Here is a 14,964-nt window from a genome sequence, read left to right as displayed (position 1 = left end):
CCTGTCCATCTATGAGCCGACCCTGTTTCGGCGAGCTACAAAGGTGGTAATCGACAATATCGCCGGTATGCGCGCAAATTGCTCAGAATGAGGTTCAAACGGTAGAAAATGCGTTAATACGCGAGGAAATGATCCTGGGCCGGCGTACGCTATCGCGTGTGCTATACTACATAGTTGGGCTCTGGTAGTGGCCTAACTGTCGTATTTTAGTTTGCTTTCGTCGACAACTGGACGTCCGAGTATCAATTTTTGCTAAATTTACTATCTCAAAATTGTACTATCTCATATACGCGTAATTAAATTAAATCAATGCATTTTTAAAATACATTTTGAAGGCCCGCTGGAGCCTTAGCTGAAAGGAATGATCAGAAGCTATCTATATTATATTCAATTACAATTTTCCTCACAAATGTTCCTCGCATCAGTAAACTAATCCTTGCAACATCTCAAAAGCAGTTACAAGTCATTCGATTGATTTTCGACAAATTGATTCTGCTTTAAATGATGTTCGGAAACTTGTTTGACTGACTGTACTTTGATTGCACCGAGTACATGGTCGTATTAACGAGTAATATGTCCCTGGTACGTGCCGCGTCTCGAAAATTCCGGTGAACCAGCGCGGCGCGCGGCTTAATTCGATCACAATGGGCAGCTTTGAGCGAGATTTAATCGAATCGAGGTAAGCGATTGCTGTTTAGTCGAAATATTGCCGCAGCTGTGCAACACTGTGCGGCGCAAACTTCGTACACGGTGTAATTATGGCGAAACAACCACGGTTCTTCGTTGAACCGCGGCGCGCGCCGCGCCGGTCGAACACCGCGGGAAAGGTACGCGGCTGGAGAAATCTTGGTCGGGCTTCCGGGACCCTTGACGATTATGGATCGCCCTTCGTAATTGAATGGATAATTGAAACGATCCTTATCAAAGTTCCCGAGCCTTATGGAGCACGGTCACGCCAAACACAAGGCTCTGTTGGCCTGTAACCGCTGCACCGCGCCGCCGCGCGCCGCCGACCTCTTTTGCCGTCTCTCTTTGGATGCATCACGAATATTCTCGGGCCCGGTAAACTCGGCGAGAATTAATCGGTTAAATATTGATTGGGGTAGCGGGAATCTCTCATCTTGGAGAAATTACGAATGTGTATACCGGTGAAAAGCAATCGCGAGTACCGGCATCGATTTTCTCTTAACGAAATATTAATTATCCCGGCCGAGCGTAACGCGCCGCGTCTAAAACAACCTATCAGTGGCCTCTCTGCGATAACGTCCGCACGATTGTAAATTACCATTTATCTATAAATGACCAGCAGCAATCTTTAAATTGAAACGCCTTTTTTGCTCCCCGGTCCGCCCGATCCATTTAAACGGCCATCTTAGAATTCCACGATACTCCATAGCACACCAATATCCCGCAATATCATGACCAGGCATTATGAGCCGGCCAGGAGGGTCGCGAATGATGGCTTTTAGCGGTATAGAGGTTACGACAATCCATTGTACATGTTGTGACGCGCCGAGAGGATCATACTTTTATGCCGTTTATATTAGATCACCGGGGAACCTCTACTCGAAAACCTCTGGCTGGGAATATATCTTTTTGAAAATGTACCAGTCTCTTGATTGGCTATATTGTCACCAGAGACTACGGATCATCATTTAAATACCCATTTATATTATTATAAAGTACATCTCTTATTTATTTTGGTCAATATTTTATTTATCTTTTGTAGTTCAGAAATTTAATATAATAATTTTATGCATTTATGAAAAAATGAGTGATTTGAAACAACAAAAACATTAGAAGAATAAAGGTACTACAACATTATTTTCAACCTATTAAATGTAGTAAGAAAGTAAATAAACTCCACTCCAGTTTGTTTTACTTCAGACAGAAAATGTTTACTTTGCATAAAGATTCGCACTCTTGTTACTATTCGGCGATGTGTCAAGAAAGAAAAAAAAAGGTGGAGAGTAGGTATAGTTACTTTAGGTTCTAAAGCCATTCGACAAATGCATTTAGACCTCTTCCAAGTGCAGAGGAGTAGCCGTAGAGTTGGTTTGCAGTGTTTCAGACATTTTCTATCTTCGTCGTTCGATTTCACGATCGATTACTGTTATTGGGCCGTTCCGTGCCCGCGACAACACCACTTTTATAGGTGGACCCGGAGAAGTCTGGAGCATTGTAAGGTGGGTAGGGTACTTGGCATGCAGGACGAGGACAGCCGGGTCTGGAATTCCGTATGGATTAAGTAACCCCGTGCGCATAAGCCCGGATAAAATCGTGTACACGTATACAGAGCTGCATGCTCTGGAGCTTCACACGTACATTTTTAAGCATCACGCTGCGAGTCCCGGGGCAAAAACTTGATTTATTCGCCGTTTAACAAAACTTGATTTTAACGAGAAACGTATCACGGCGCTTTTCCGCTCTTTATTCGAGTTTATGAAGGTTTATAGCCGCCTCCACGGAACAAAAGTAAATGAACCTTGACTTTTCGGACGTAAATATGACCGTATGGACAGTAGAACGACACCGACATTCTACGGGTGTAATGGAGACTCGGAAACTTAGGGTCATGCGTCCCTGGAACCTACTTTATACGGTCTCGGATACATGAAAACTGATATTAATGATATCGGACTTGTGTGCAACTCGATATTAATAATACGGTACTCCTGTAATACAACGCAAGCTCCCAGGACACGCGAGCTAAGATATAAACGGCATGGGATCCGATACAGTCGACCAAGAACATGCAAGATGCGATATTAACAATAAACGACTCGCGGGACCCAATAGACTTCACTCTGGCTATGAAAGACCCAATGTTAAGGATACGGAATTCGGAGAACACCATTCAGATAAACCCTCCGACCCTCGAGGATTCTCGGACTCCCAAGGACTCTCGTTGTCAGACCTTCTTTTACTGTTCGGGATCTTTAAACCGCTTAGGCTCTCGAGGACCCTTTCAACTTTTTCAGTCTCGAGAAGCTGCAAACATTTTGGACTTTCAGACTTTCGGAACTTGGAATCTGATATCTTGGACCCTCGGACTTCGAAAACTTCTGAGGCCAGTTAGATCTTTCAGACATCTTGAATCTTTATTTTCGTCAATCCGAATTCTTAGACTCGTCAGATCTTCATGATAAATTCTAGGATCTCCTAGGTCCTAGTTTCCATTTACATGACATAATTCCAAATAAGTGAAAAAGGTGTTCGTTGTTGTACACTGTTTATTAGAATCTAATTGTAAGATTAATTTACGACGTTCTCTACGATTTATGGTAGGAGATAGTGAAATGATATTATTTATTTATATCTAGACGACCTTTATATAAATTTATATTTACTTAATAGGAAAGATATTTATTTCTTTTCCTAATAATTTGAATGGATTGGAAATAATACAATATTATATTTAAATTACTAAATATTTTACTACTTTACTATTTATAACATTTCGATATTATCGATACACAATTAACTATAATTTATTGTTATGTACTACTATGTCCTCTGCTAACCGAGCAAAATTATACACGGCTTAGCCGCCTTTATCGAGCCCTTTGTTTCTGTGTTTGATCCTTTAATCTATAACGGTCTGTATCCAGTTCTATTGTTTGAGATTCGACTCCTATTGTATTATATGTATCTTGTCTCGCCTGTAGCCATCTCTTGGGACCTACAACATCTTCAAGGTATTCTGTGATCTTTATTCGGTTACTTGATTTACCAATTGCGTCCGATACAATGCGCGATTGTCTCTATCAAATTCTTCGAGTTCAACTCCATTATGAAACTCGAAGTACTGAAATCTGTTTCGCTCGGTTAGAGGACAATCGGCCAACCAAGCTCCCGCACATGTAGTATTTATGATAATTTTTTATCACGGATATTGCGAGTGGTATCTCAGAAACGCAAAAGTTCGCAGCGCTAAGTGGTAACAACTTTGAAACACGCTCTCGAAACTCCGCCGCCTCCTTTTGCCCGACACATGCAGTTCCACGCGACTTTCTTTGATGGTTGTCAACAGGTAACTCGTTTGCACAGCCATAATATTTCTGACGACGCGGAAGGGTGTTCAAATCTTGTCAAGCCTGTCGCTCTCCCGTTCCGCGCGCTTGTTCCAACGCGTTTTCTCTACAACGGTCCCGCCTTTTCGTCCTTTTTTCTGCGTCTTGTTCTTGCGCGAGCAGCCGGAGTGCTCAACCTGCAGATAGAAGAATGGAAGGACGAGAAGAAGCAAAGTGACAACGCAATTTCGTCGCGGAAACAGGACGGGAACGTATAAAGAGATTGTCTTTCCTCGTGTCGCTTAAAAATCTGCAACCCCCTCCGCTCCCCTTCGCGCAAAACTACCCTACGGACGCTTGCGCTCGCACGCGTGGAAATTACGCACGGCGGATCGACGACGCTCCCTTATGTTTGCCGGAACGTGTACACATCCACCGTTGCTCGTTACTACGCCGAGATAATAAACCTTTCGTCGGTGGCAACTATAACCAGTTCGCTGTTCCCGGTTATAAACGTGTCCTTTATTCACGATCACGTGTTGCCCGAACGAACGTCGACGCACGGAGCCGTGTTATCGCCGGACGATTAAATTTAACCACCATCCCGGTGACAGGGTCAACGAGAGTTGAATTTCTTCGAAACACTGTATGAATTCCCGCTTAAGAATCTCCCAGCGTTTTACGAGCAGGCAAGATCCTGTTGCGACTTCGGCTGCAATGGAAAGTCTTCGGAACCGTGTAATTAGGCCAGCTGAACAGTGTCTTCCAAAAGTTATTTAACAGACTATGAATGAAAAATTATTATTTTTTCAAGAATGAGTCTTCGCACCACAATTTTTATTAGACTACGGATGTTTGCGAAAATTGCCAGTTCTATGACTCCATCTAAATGAGCTACAATATGGTTTGATCCAGAGGATTTGTTACAGAATTGTTTATCTTTCCATTCCATAAGTTCTATTTAAACGGAACTTCGCACTGGAATTTATACAAGGAGAAAGTTTCTTGAAAAGAGTTCTACGGTCGATATTTTAAACATCTATTAAAAATTTCCATAACTCTCTCACGATCTCCGATAATAATATCTGGCGACACTAAAATGCAGACCGTGTGAAGCCTCAACCGGAGCCTGCGGAAGACCATAATCAATGCTTTTCGCCTGATCCATTTTCCGGGTAAATGCGAAATAAACGTCGACGGGGACCGTTGACGAGGGGTGGAGGTTGAAGCGGAGGATCTATGCGAAGACACGCCTGCTTTTGCAGCAACCACTTCAAATTCGTTGGTGTTCCTCGCACAGCACCACGCATATTACGCATACGCTGACTCGTGCGTTTTCCTATTTATTTGGGAACAACCGTTCGCGGATAGGGGTGTAGGTTACACCGACTTAAGCGAAGCGACATTTGACTTCGACGAGTACCCGTCCACGTACCGATTCCTCCCTCCGAGGTCCCCGAAACGGATGACAAGATGGGTTTCGCGGTCGAGGGTAGATAGAGAGGGAAAGGGAGAGAAAGAGATAGAGAAGCGCGGTTTTGTTTGAACAGCGAGTTACCTTTCCCTCGACCGAGTCAAAGCGTCCTCCCATTGAGATGCCGATGAAATCAGACGACGGGCAAACTTCCCGGCCGATATTATGCATGGGGCGAGCTCTAGCAAAGCTGCAATTCCACTTTTAAAGCCCGAGCGCTAGCGGGACGACGATATGGCACGACTCCGAGCTCCGATCCTTCGGCAATTGCGAACTTTTTCGAGAGTTCACGCATTGTTTCCGCTCGTTTCCGTTCGCGAGAACGACGCACCCTCGGAATCGAAGAATTCGGAGACATTCTGTGAGAAACTCTACTTTCCGAAATTGATACATCTTTATTTAGTTTCTGCTGCTTTGTAGGACCTCGAAAATGAAGAAATAAGTGGATATGAATTAACCCTTCAGTTTCCATATTTGTCATAGCTGAAAAACAAAAATAGTTTACGAAGTAAGAAAGTTATATTTGACATCAAATTTATTAATTGATACAGTTCAGAAATGTTTTAATCGTCGTTTTTTACGAAAGGTTTGCAAAAGATTTTGCCTTTCCAGGAGCTCCACCAAGCAACATTCCGCAATCGACTCCCAACAGCAACCGGAAGCGATCCCACAGCCTACCGCCCACAAAATCATAAAACCGAAGGCACACCAATGGAGATTACCTAATAGTCCACCTTCCATTATCCCGAGTGAAAGAAAAATTGTAATAAAGGCCCCGCGCAGGAAGCAGTCCGAACTGGAGCGTCGAACGCGCGGGTGCAGCGCGATTTATAGCAGGAAATATTAATCACCGATTGGGACGCGTTGACTGAAAGTTAATAGTGAGGCCAGGTGATTAGGTAGCAAGCGGAGCGTGGCATTCGGACGTTCGCTAATCGCGAAGCAACGCGCATTAATCTATTTCGCGTCTATTAATAATTTCGGTGCTCGCGTTGTGCCCAGCTGATCCGAAATAAACCGTCGCGTCGACGGGGTATGTGGGGGTGCGCGAAGGGTTCGAGGTTTGGCTCGGTCGGACCGGCAATCCGTGGCTAATGCGACCGATCGACATTTTGCCGGAGCCATCGGCCATTAATTAACACCGCGACTAGCTGATTAACATATTATCGCAGCAAGACAGCCGACCGGGCTGCTGTGGAGGCAGAGAGGTAAGCCCGACTCGGTTGCAAGCCCGCGGAAGCGAAGAGATTGCGTGGCCCCGATGGTGTGGGTGCACCGGGAGGAGGAAGTAGGGGGCTGAATGCTGAGATTCAGCCTTTCAGAAACGAACAATAATGGTGTGGCGCGGGTGAGCTCGTGGGCGGTGGGTGGCAAAAGGGAGCAAGGGAGCAAAAGGGGGCGGGCGAGGCCGATGGTAGAGGCAACGGCGGAGAATCCCTCCAGGCACGTTCGACTATTAACCCCACCGAGATTCGGAAACGCTCGGCAACTGAAACCACCGTCTCTACAATCCAACCCCTTCTAGGACGTTTGAACGAGACTTCTACCCAGCCACAGTGTCTCCGTAACAAGGGTGAACTCAATCCCCGAGCAGGCAGACACTACCCCCAGAGCCTGAATCAGTTTTCTCCGACTCTGTCTCGCCGTTTTCGTCCCGTTCCTCTTTTTTTACCCCCACCCCCACCCCCGATCAGTGCGTCGCGTCGCCGCGGCGGAGTTGGCATGATTAAAACAAAATCGTCATCGCCGTAGATGCTGCGATGGCTCTCTCTCTCTTTCTCTCTCTCTCTTAGTCTCGCTGACGATTTACGAACCACCGCCGAGCACGTAGCCTGACCGAGACGCTGGAAATTTCAATTCCTTTGCCTTCTAACCAAGCTCCCTGGTCTCGTCCGCTGCTTCCGGATCGTCTTTACTTTGACAATTTTTACCCCGCCCTCTTTTCCGTTTGCAGTTTTCTTCGTTTTCGGTGGAATCAACGGAGTGTTTTCAAATAAGGGCCCAGACGTGGCGAGGGTCGCGATGAACGCCAACCCCACGAGAAAACGTCGCAAGAATTATTTAATAATGTTGCGGAAGGGATGGAGGATGTATTGTCGACGCGAGGGTGGCGTAACCCTTCCGACGCGGCTGTGTCGTTGAAACAATGATTGTCAAGGCGTTTAAAAGTAATTGGTACATTCTTGGTTTGGGGGACAAGCTGTAAGTGCCATTTAGGTAGCAATAGACATTTATTTTTTTCTGAATAATTGCAGATGTGTGTTTGTGAACACGATACAACAGCATTTTTCAATTCTTTTTCATCTGAGCTACTTATCTTTCAATTAGTATCGTCATCAATGAAATGCTCTAATTTTAGAAATGTATTTTACAAAGTCACGAAATTCTTGAAAGCATTTGTCTTGTGAGGGTTAATTATAATTTCACGTATTGGCATCGAAATAAAATTTGTATGCAAAATGGTTATATCGTAAAAATGTCTTGGAGTCGACGCTATTTTATAAAGTAACGTGTACTTATCTGCAGTGGAAACACGTTATGATGTGCCGTCAATTTTGGAAGTTCCGAAAGTTTGACTTTCCGCTGACACCGCCTTAATGTTGTAAGCATGCTTTGTAGTGACTTTAAACTTAATTGCCAAAACTATCTGTAGATCGTTACATCAACAGCGACTCGGAAATCGTTAGGGTGCAGTTATAGTGGAGCTGCGAGCATCGATGATAGCGGCGCGGTGAAAACAAACCAACATTCGTGACAACATTTCGACACATACTAATGAAAAAGTACATATGTATTTTCTTTGTTTTTCTTTTTTTTTCACCGCACAGCTCACCTCGCTGCTCCACTATAAATCCACCCTTAGGCTTGCAGAGTTTAATTAAATAACGATTCACACACACATTTTACAAATTACGAAATGCTTTCATAAATATTACCTTTATCCATCAGCTATTAAATTATGCTTTTACTATAACATCGACAAAACTGTAGAACGGTTCACATTAAAGTGTTCCGTAATTAGTGCCTGCACTTAATCTATATTTTCAGTCTACAAAATTAAAAGATTCTCCACACTTTCCGAGTAGTTTGAAATATAAACAATCATTATGAATTATGGATACAAGTTTTCTAACGAAGGTAATCACAATATTTCTCTGAACCATATTGCATTCAAATTCATTAACATACATTTACAATCTATCTGTATATGTATAAAACAATACAATACTCTTTCATGAGAAAAGTACGCAGTTTGTGGCCAAGCCAGCGCGGATTGAATTGTCGTATTGTAAACGCACACTATCATTTATCCGGTGAATAGCATCGTTGAAATAATGTGCCGATGCAACAGCTTACTCGGCCGTTTGTGCACGAACGCGAGAGACCATCGTTTCGAGACCGTTGAAGTTTTCCAGATGTAGATAGTAAATAATTACGCGTCACGATAAATAAATTGCTTTAATGGATCTCCGGCATGTACTGTCGACGGAAGATCGAGAGCATGATTTCCCTGACGGTATATTAATGATCGTCGCCGTTGTCGTATCATTGTATATTCATTTTTGCGACCGCGGCGTCGTCCATCCCCTCCGTGAAGTTAGATAAACGTGGGAAGTGCCGCGGAACAATTTGTTATCAAGGCCAATGATACGTCGACGGAGTACCGTCACAACGCTATAAATAGCGACGTCCCGGTGAACTGCCTCTCGTCGATTAATTTTACAACCGATTTTATAAGCTCTTCGCCCCAATTACATGCGATAATTTTTTTATAACTAGAAACATCAATGGCAAGCGACAAAACGAATCATTTTCAATGGCGTTACGTACCTCTAAAAATTAGACTTCGGAGCATTGATAGGTCTAATTCAATTTCCATATAGCCTTGGCTAGGATTCTCGAAAAATTGTCGATATTTAAATTCTTATCATTTCGTAAAAGCAAATAGTGCAATTATAAGCCTGGATTCATTTTAAAGCTTGAAAATGCTTCGTCTGATGCGTCTGATCGTAGCCAACCAATTCTACTTTGTGCATATAAGAGCATGGTAATTCTTCAAACACATTTTTCTCGAAGACGAGAAGTTAATCAGAAGAAATGTTATTACTTCTTTTGACTTGTTGCAACATGTAGAATTACCATTCAGCTGATTGCACTATAATTGCGGAATCAGCCTGTATAGAGGTCAATTTTTCAATTAAAATTAAATGTCAAATTGCTTCATTAAATTGAATGTCCAATTTCATATGATTATACATATAATCCGAAATAAGCATATGAGAACATACTTATCGATGTTGTCTCCGCGATAATACGCCCAACGCGACGACAGGTCTTTTACAATGAAAATTGTTATGTTCTTTTCGCACTAAAGTTGTTTTTACGCCCGTACATCTAGATATTTTTTACGTTCCCATACGCAAAGAAACTATCACTACCACTATCATAGTTTCACGGTTGAAACGCCGTGTAGCTAATGCTGTCGCGAGAATGTGAGATTTAAGGGTTCCCATGAAAGTTTACAACAATCTCCTTATCGGGCTGGTTTATGAAATACGATCGCGATTTCCCCGTGCATGCGTACACCTCGGTCAATATTTGAGCGTTTTCTCTATACAACAATGCGGATGTTTTTATACGCGCCGGCGATATCCGCAGTGACCCAGAAAGATAACGAGGTATACGTGATATCAGGAGCGATCGAAAATTTATGCAAGCCCTACGTGCGAAATTTGCGTCCCCGCGACCAATATCCGTGGCGCGGTTACGTGGCCGATTCAGAAAACGTTAAATCAGGTGCTCCAAAGATTTGGATAGAGGACTCGGAAAGTTTCGCCGGTAAACTGGTGTAAGGAGGAACGGTCCTTGTAGAACGTTATGGACTCGAAGACCGGCATCGGCTTCGGCAATGTCTATATTTCAGACTTAGCGTGCTATGATCGCGTTGCACGTGTAACCACGATGCACGCCCGTGTGTGCACGTGCACACGTAGATCGTAGACGTTCCACGTGTACCTTGCGCCCGTGTTGCATACGTGAAATGTGCACGTTGAGTTCGAAAGTTTTCGCGCGAGTTGCTAAGACTTTATCTGAGTAAAGTTTGACACTGTAATATGTACATTACATTGTGAGCTTTATCTAGGTTTCCGTTCTTTGTTGTCAATAATATTCTTAAATGTCTCAAACTTTTCTGTAATATCAGTTTCGAAGCTATGATATAAATTGTGAAGGAGTTAATTTGTTCTTAAAAATGTGGTTTTATGCGATAGAGAACTTGTTTTTTTTATACAATCGGATACTTTTATTCGTCGATTGTACCGCTGTTTGTAATACAATCTGTACAGCATAATGGATTCTCCCTCTATTGCTGTTTTACCATTAATCCCCCGACAAATTATAATTAATCATCAACGCCGTGTTGGGAGGAATTAAATTGTATGTTTGAGAGCATGATCGCGTGCATATAAATCGCAGCGAAACGGGTTAAAATGTTCAGTCTCATGACTTATACGTGGACCGTGATGGTTTTACGCTGAAAGTTAATAAGTCAATAGTGGACGGTAATAAATAGTTTAAATATGATTGACCTGTAATCAATTTTCAAATTGGTGTAGTTATCGGAAGCTCTTTATTGTTGCAATTGGTGGATTACTGTACGATTCAAAACGAATTGAGATGTATTAGAATATTGTTCTTCCATTTGTTTCTATAGTCTATTTTCTATGAATGGGTAAAGACGACGAGCGAAGAATTAAAAATTCGTACTTTTTTATTCTTTATGATTTTAATTGGGAGAGTGCAGCAAAGCGCACTTTTCACGTTTTCGAGAAAGCTTCTGTTAGGTAGCTAGCGAGCAGTATAAAAATTATTCAGAACGGTTTAAGGAAGGCAATGAATCGCTGAAAGGCGGACCTCGTTTAAGCTGCCCATCTGCAACGAGTGATGACGAATTGCATGAATACATGCATTCAAATCCACGCCGGAATTGTTCGGATGTCGTTGAAGTATTCCATTGTGATGCATTCGCAACAAAAAGCGACTTCGTGTAATGAGATTAGATTCTGGTTACTGCATTTGTTAACAAACAGGGTGTACATATTTCTTTTTCGTGTCTGAAAAATAATGAGTTCGATGAAAATGTTTATGTGTAGTCTGGTGGAAAAAATGAACATTATCCTGAGTTTAACTTAAAATTTAGTGCTTATTACTAGACTGCGGATTTTATGCATTTACAATAAAAATTAGCACGTAAAGTTTAAAGCAGCGGACATATTTAAAAAATTTAAGAACGTCAACGTATTAGTTTCAGTTTCATAAAGAAATTTTTATTTAGCCTCTGTGTCTTGGAATGGACGCAGACATTTTTTATTTTGCATAAAGATCCGCAGTCTATTTATAACGTAGCTCGAAATGTGATCATTCCATTTTCACTATATCTCGTTTGTGTAACATTAGCTGCGAAATCACTAGTGCAAGCTGGATCGAATTGAGATTAATACTGATGGTAGAATAGAGATATACAAGTATGAAATAGCTTCGGGGCATCGATGCCATGATGGATTTCCGCGAATCGATATCTATTTATTAGGTAGGGCCATTGTTCCAGTAGTCAGACATTTTAAGCGCTGTTATTATTAATATACTACGGTCCCTGGCCGATAAATTTCGAACCACTCACAATTTTCAACGTTCCTCCTGTACTTTTTGTTATTGTACCGTGAAAATTTTTATGTAAAATGAAAATTGTCTGCATGAATTGCAATAATTTTTTTTACTTAGTCATTTGAATTAGTGCAATATAATACGACAGTATTTTTAATTATTGAAACGTGTTTATCGCAATCAAATTACGTTACTTTTATGGAACAGAAAAGATTATAATCATAGGAGAAAAAAATCGTTCAATGAAACAATTCGTCCTCCAATTAGCCACTACAATCCCAACCACGAGTTGTTGGAACTTCCAAAAATTGCTAGTACGATATATCTTAGTTTTAAGAAAACTATTTTCAGGGAGGTCGACTCCCCAGGGACTGAAGCAAGGCACATTTGTGTCTTCAAGATTTCCGCGAATTCTAAACAATGTGCTCAGGATGCTCGTTGAATGGGACAGTCTTGGCTCTTTCAATCAGACCTCATTGGCATTTGACACTGTAACAATTCCGCCAAATCGCGTACAAACGTTCCGACGGTACGAGAAACTCAGACTTCCAGAACTTCCGAGCGCGCGCCGTTGTGTAAAAGAGCACATATTGTATTTCGAAGCCGACGCTTTCCCCTCTCTCTCCCCCTCGCTGTTTTCTCTTTCTCTCGCTCTCTGTTCACTTTTCCCCGGCCGCGGACTGGCAGCGTCACATTTCTGCGCGGGCTTGTGTATAGAGTTCGGCTAAGTTGGAATTTACTGTACGCTTACGCGAACGATGGTGCACCTGGTCGCGGCGTCGAGTACGCTTCTGCAGGGATGAAAGAGGGAGACAGATGGCGAGGGTCGTTGGAGAACAAGCGAGCGAAACGGAGACGGAAAACGGGAGCGCGAGCGAGAAACAGAGCGGATCGGGCCGGCGTTGGGGGATATGTAGGCTAGTCGGTAAAGGCAAACCCGAACAATTTGCCGTAATAATCCGATAACTGATAATATTGGCAATTTGGCCGTGGCTAAACGGATCTCGCGGCGTAGCGTTGCGTGCGTTATCTCGATTATTGTTATTGTTCGTACTCAATGACCACCACAACGCTCGTCATCCGGCGGATCGCAACACTACAGCTGACCCTTCTCGGTTCTCCGTTCCTTATCGATAAGAAAAATGAAGGTGCTGTGAACCGTTCATTATATACACTACCCCATGAAATTAAAGGAACACTGAATTATAATAAAAGAATTGTCGATCTTTGAATTCCTGTCTCTGCGTGTAGAAAAATCTTAACCATAACTCAGAGCTATTTTAACTCGAAAATTAAACATTTCTTCCGATCTAATATTTTAGGACTATTGTTCCATTGTATATGATTTTTTTCATTTTATGGATGTGCAAATGATATAATACCTCATATAATACTTAAATGTTTAGGAATGGATTAAATACCAACATATTTAATAATGTAAACAATATTGTGAATAATGGTACAGCAATTTTTAGTGGCGATTCTGAGTCACCTCTCGGCTACTAAGGGTTAAAATTCTGCATTTGATCAAGCATTTCTAAATGCTGTTGTATTATTTTCAATTTATTACAATTACTAATGTTTACTTCGCATAAAAATTCAGGCTAATGATGATTTCAACTCCTACTTTAATGTTAGGGTACACCTAGCTGCCTACGTTTGATTTATTTCTAAAAGGTTTTCTGTGTTTTTGTTGACAAATAGCAGAATTGTGATAAGGATAGGTCAATGGTCGAACCTCAATGGAACTACATATTTTTTGTGAGTTTGTATGAAGCAAATTCAACGACGCAAATATACATGTGATGTTTGGCGGTTTTCGAGATATTGCACGTACGTAAAAATATCGCTCTGCAATTTTTTCGTCCACGTTTCGAGATACTATGCATAAAAAACTGTTAAAGATGGTAGCACTTTTTGTATAATTTACGATTCTATAAACCTGTATCCTAATGTGCATGAAAAATTTATTCAAATTCCACAAATTATTAAACGTTCATGCAGATGAAAGTTGAGTATGATGAAAGGGTTGGGTTTCATAATTAAAATGAATTAAGAGACGGCTATGGATTTTATTAAAACCACGTACCGCTGACAATGATAAAATCAATAATTTGGAAAAGTGAGATTGGTAATTATACGGACGGCAGATCTTAAATTGACGAGAAAATTCATTTAATTTGTTTATTTAATATTACATCAGCTTTACAGTCATTAGGGTCCACTTCCGGTCACATTCGATTACATAGAGTGTGCATTACTGAAATTGCATGTTCGTGCAATTTAACCTACATTACATACGCGGCTTATAGTGCATATAATGTCAACTATATTGAATACAGTTTAATATGCTTAACTACATTCTAGAGAATATTCTCATTTTCAGAAAGTACATTTCAGTCTATACATGTAGAATGTTTAGTGTAAACACGAATATTCCTTTAACGCAATCCATTATTCGCAATCCTATCGTATACATTTTATTATTTTCCTTAAACAGTCACAGTATTTTGTCTTTGTTACATATAAATAATTAGTGTCAGTTTGGAGTACACTATTTGAAATATCCGAGAAATTTTAATGGAAGATATACAGGGTCAGTCACCAAACGTTTGTACCTCAAATATCTTTGTTGTTTCTAAAGAAACGTAAAATATGGTAAGGACAAAGTTGAATGGTACAATGGGGCTGACACGATGCAAAAAAAAATTTTGTTTTTATGTAATTTTTTTTAGAGATACGAATTTTTTAAAATGGAATGTCCTATTTTTTATACCATAGATCGATAGAGTATCAAATTCCGAGTAAAAATGT

At 41.4% G+C, this 14,964-nt stretch overlaps 1 protein-coding gene across 3 annotated transcripts in view; it reads left to right on the top strand.

Moving 5' to 3' along the window:
- The window catches only part of LOC143207824 (uncharacterized), a 171,803-nt gene that overhangs the window by 80,500 nt on the left and 76,339 nt on the right, over positions 1-14,964 (top strand). Inside the window, exon 2 of one of the 3 annotated variants that reach the window (XM_076421638.1) lies at positions 1-14,964. This exon is cut by the window's left edge and continues 16,489 nt beyond it. The exons of the other annotated variants lie outside the window; for them this stretch is intronic. The gene's annotated coding sequence lies outside the window, so the exon portion shown is untranslated. 3 annotated transcript variants of the gene reach the window in all.

The sequence above is a fragment of the Lasioglossum baleicum genome, chromosome 4, assembly GCF_051020765.1.
Source record: "Lasioglossum baleicum chromosome 4, iyLasBale1, whole genome shotgun sequence".
NCBI classification, from domain to species: Eukaryota; Metazoa; Arthropoda; class Insecta; order Hymenoptera; family Halictidae; genus Lasioglossum; species Lasioglossum baleicum.
This window is presented reverse-complemented; position numbering and strand designations above follow the sequence as displayed.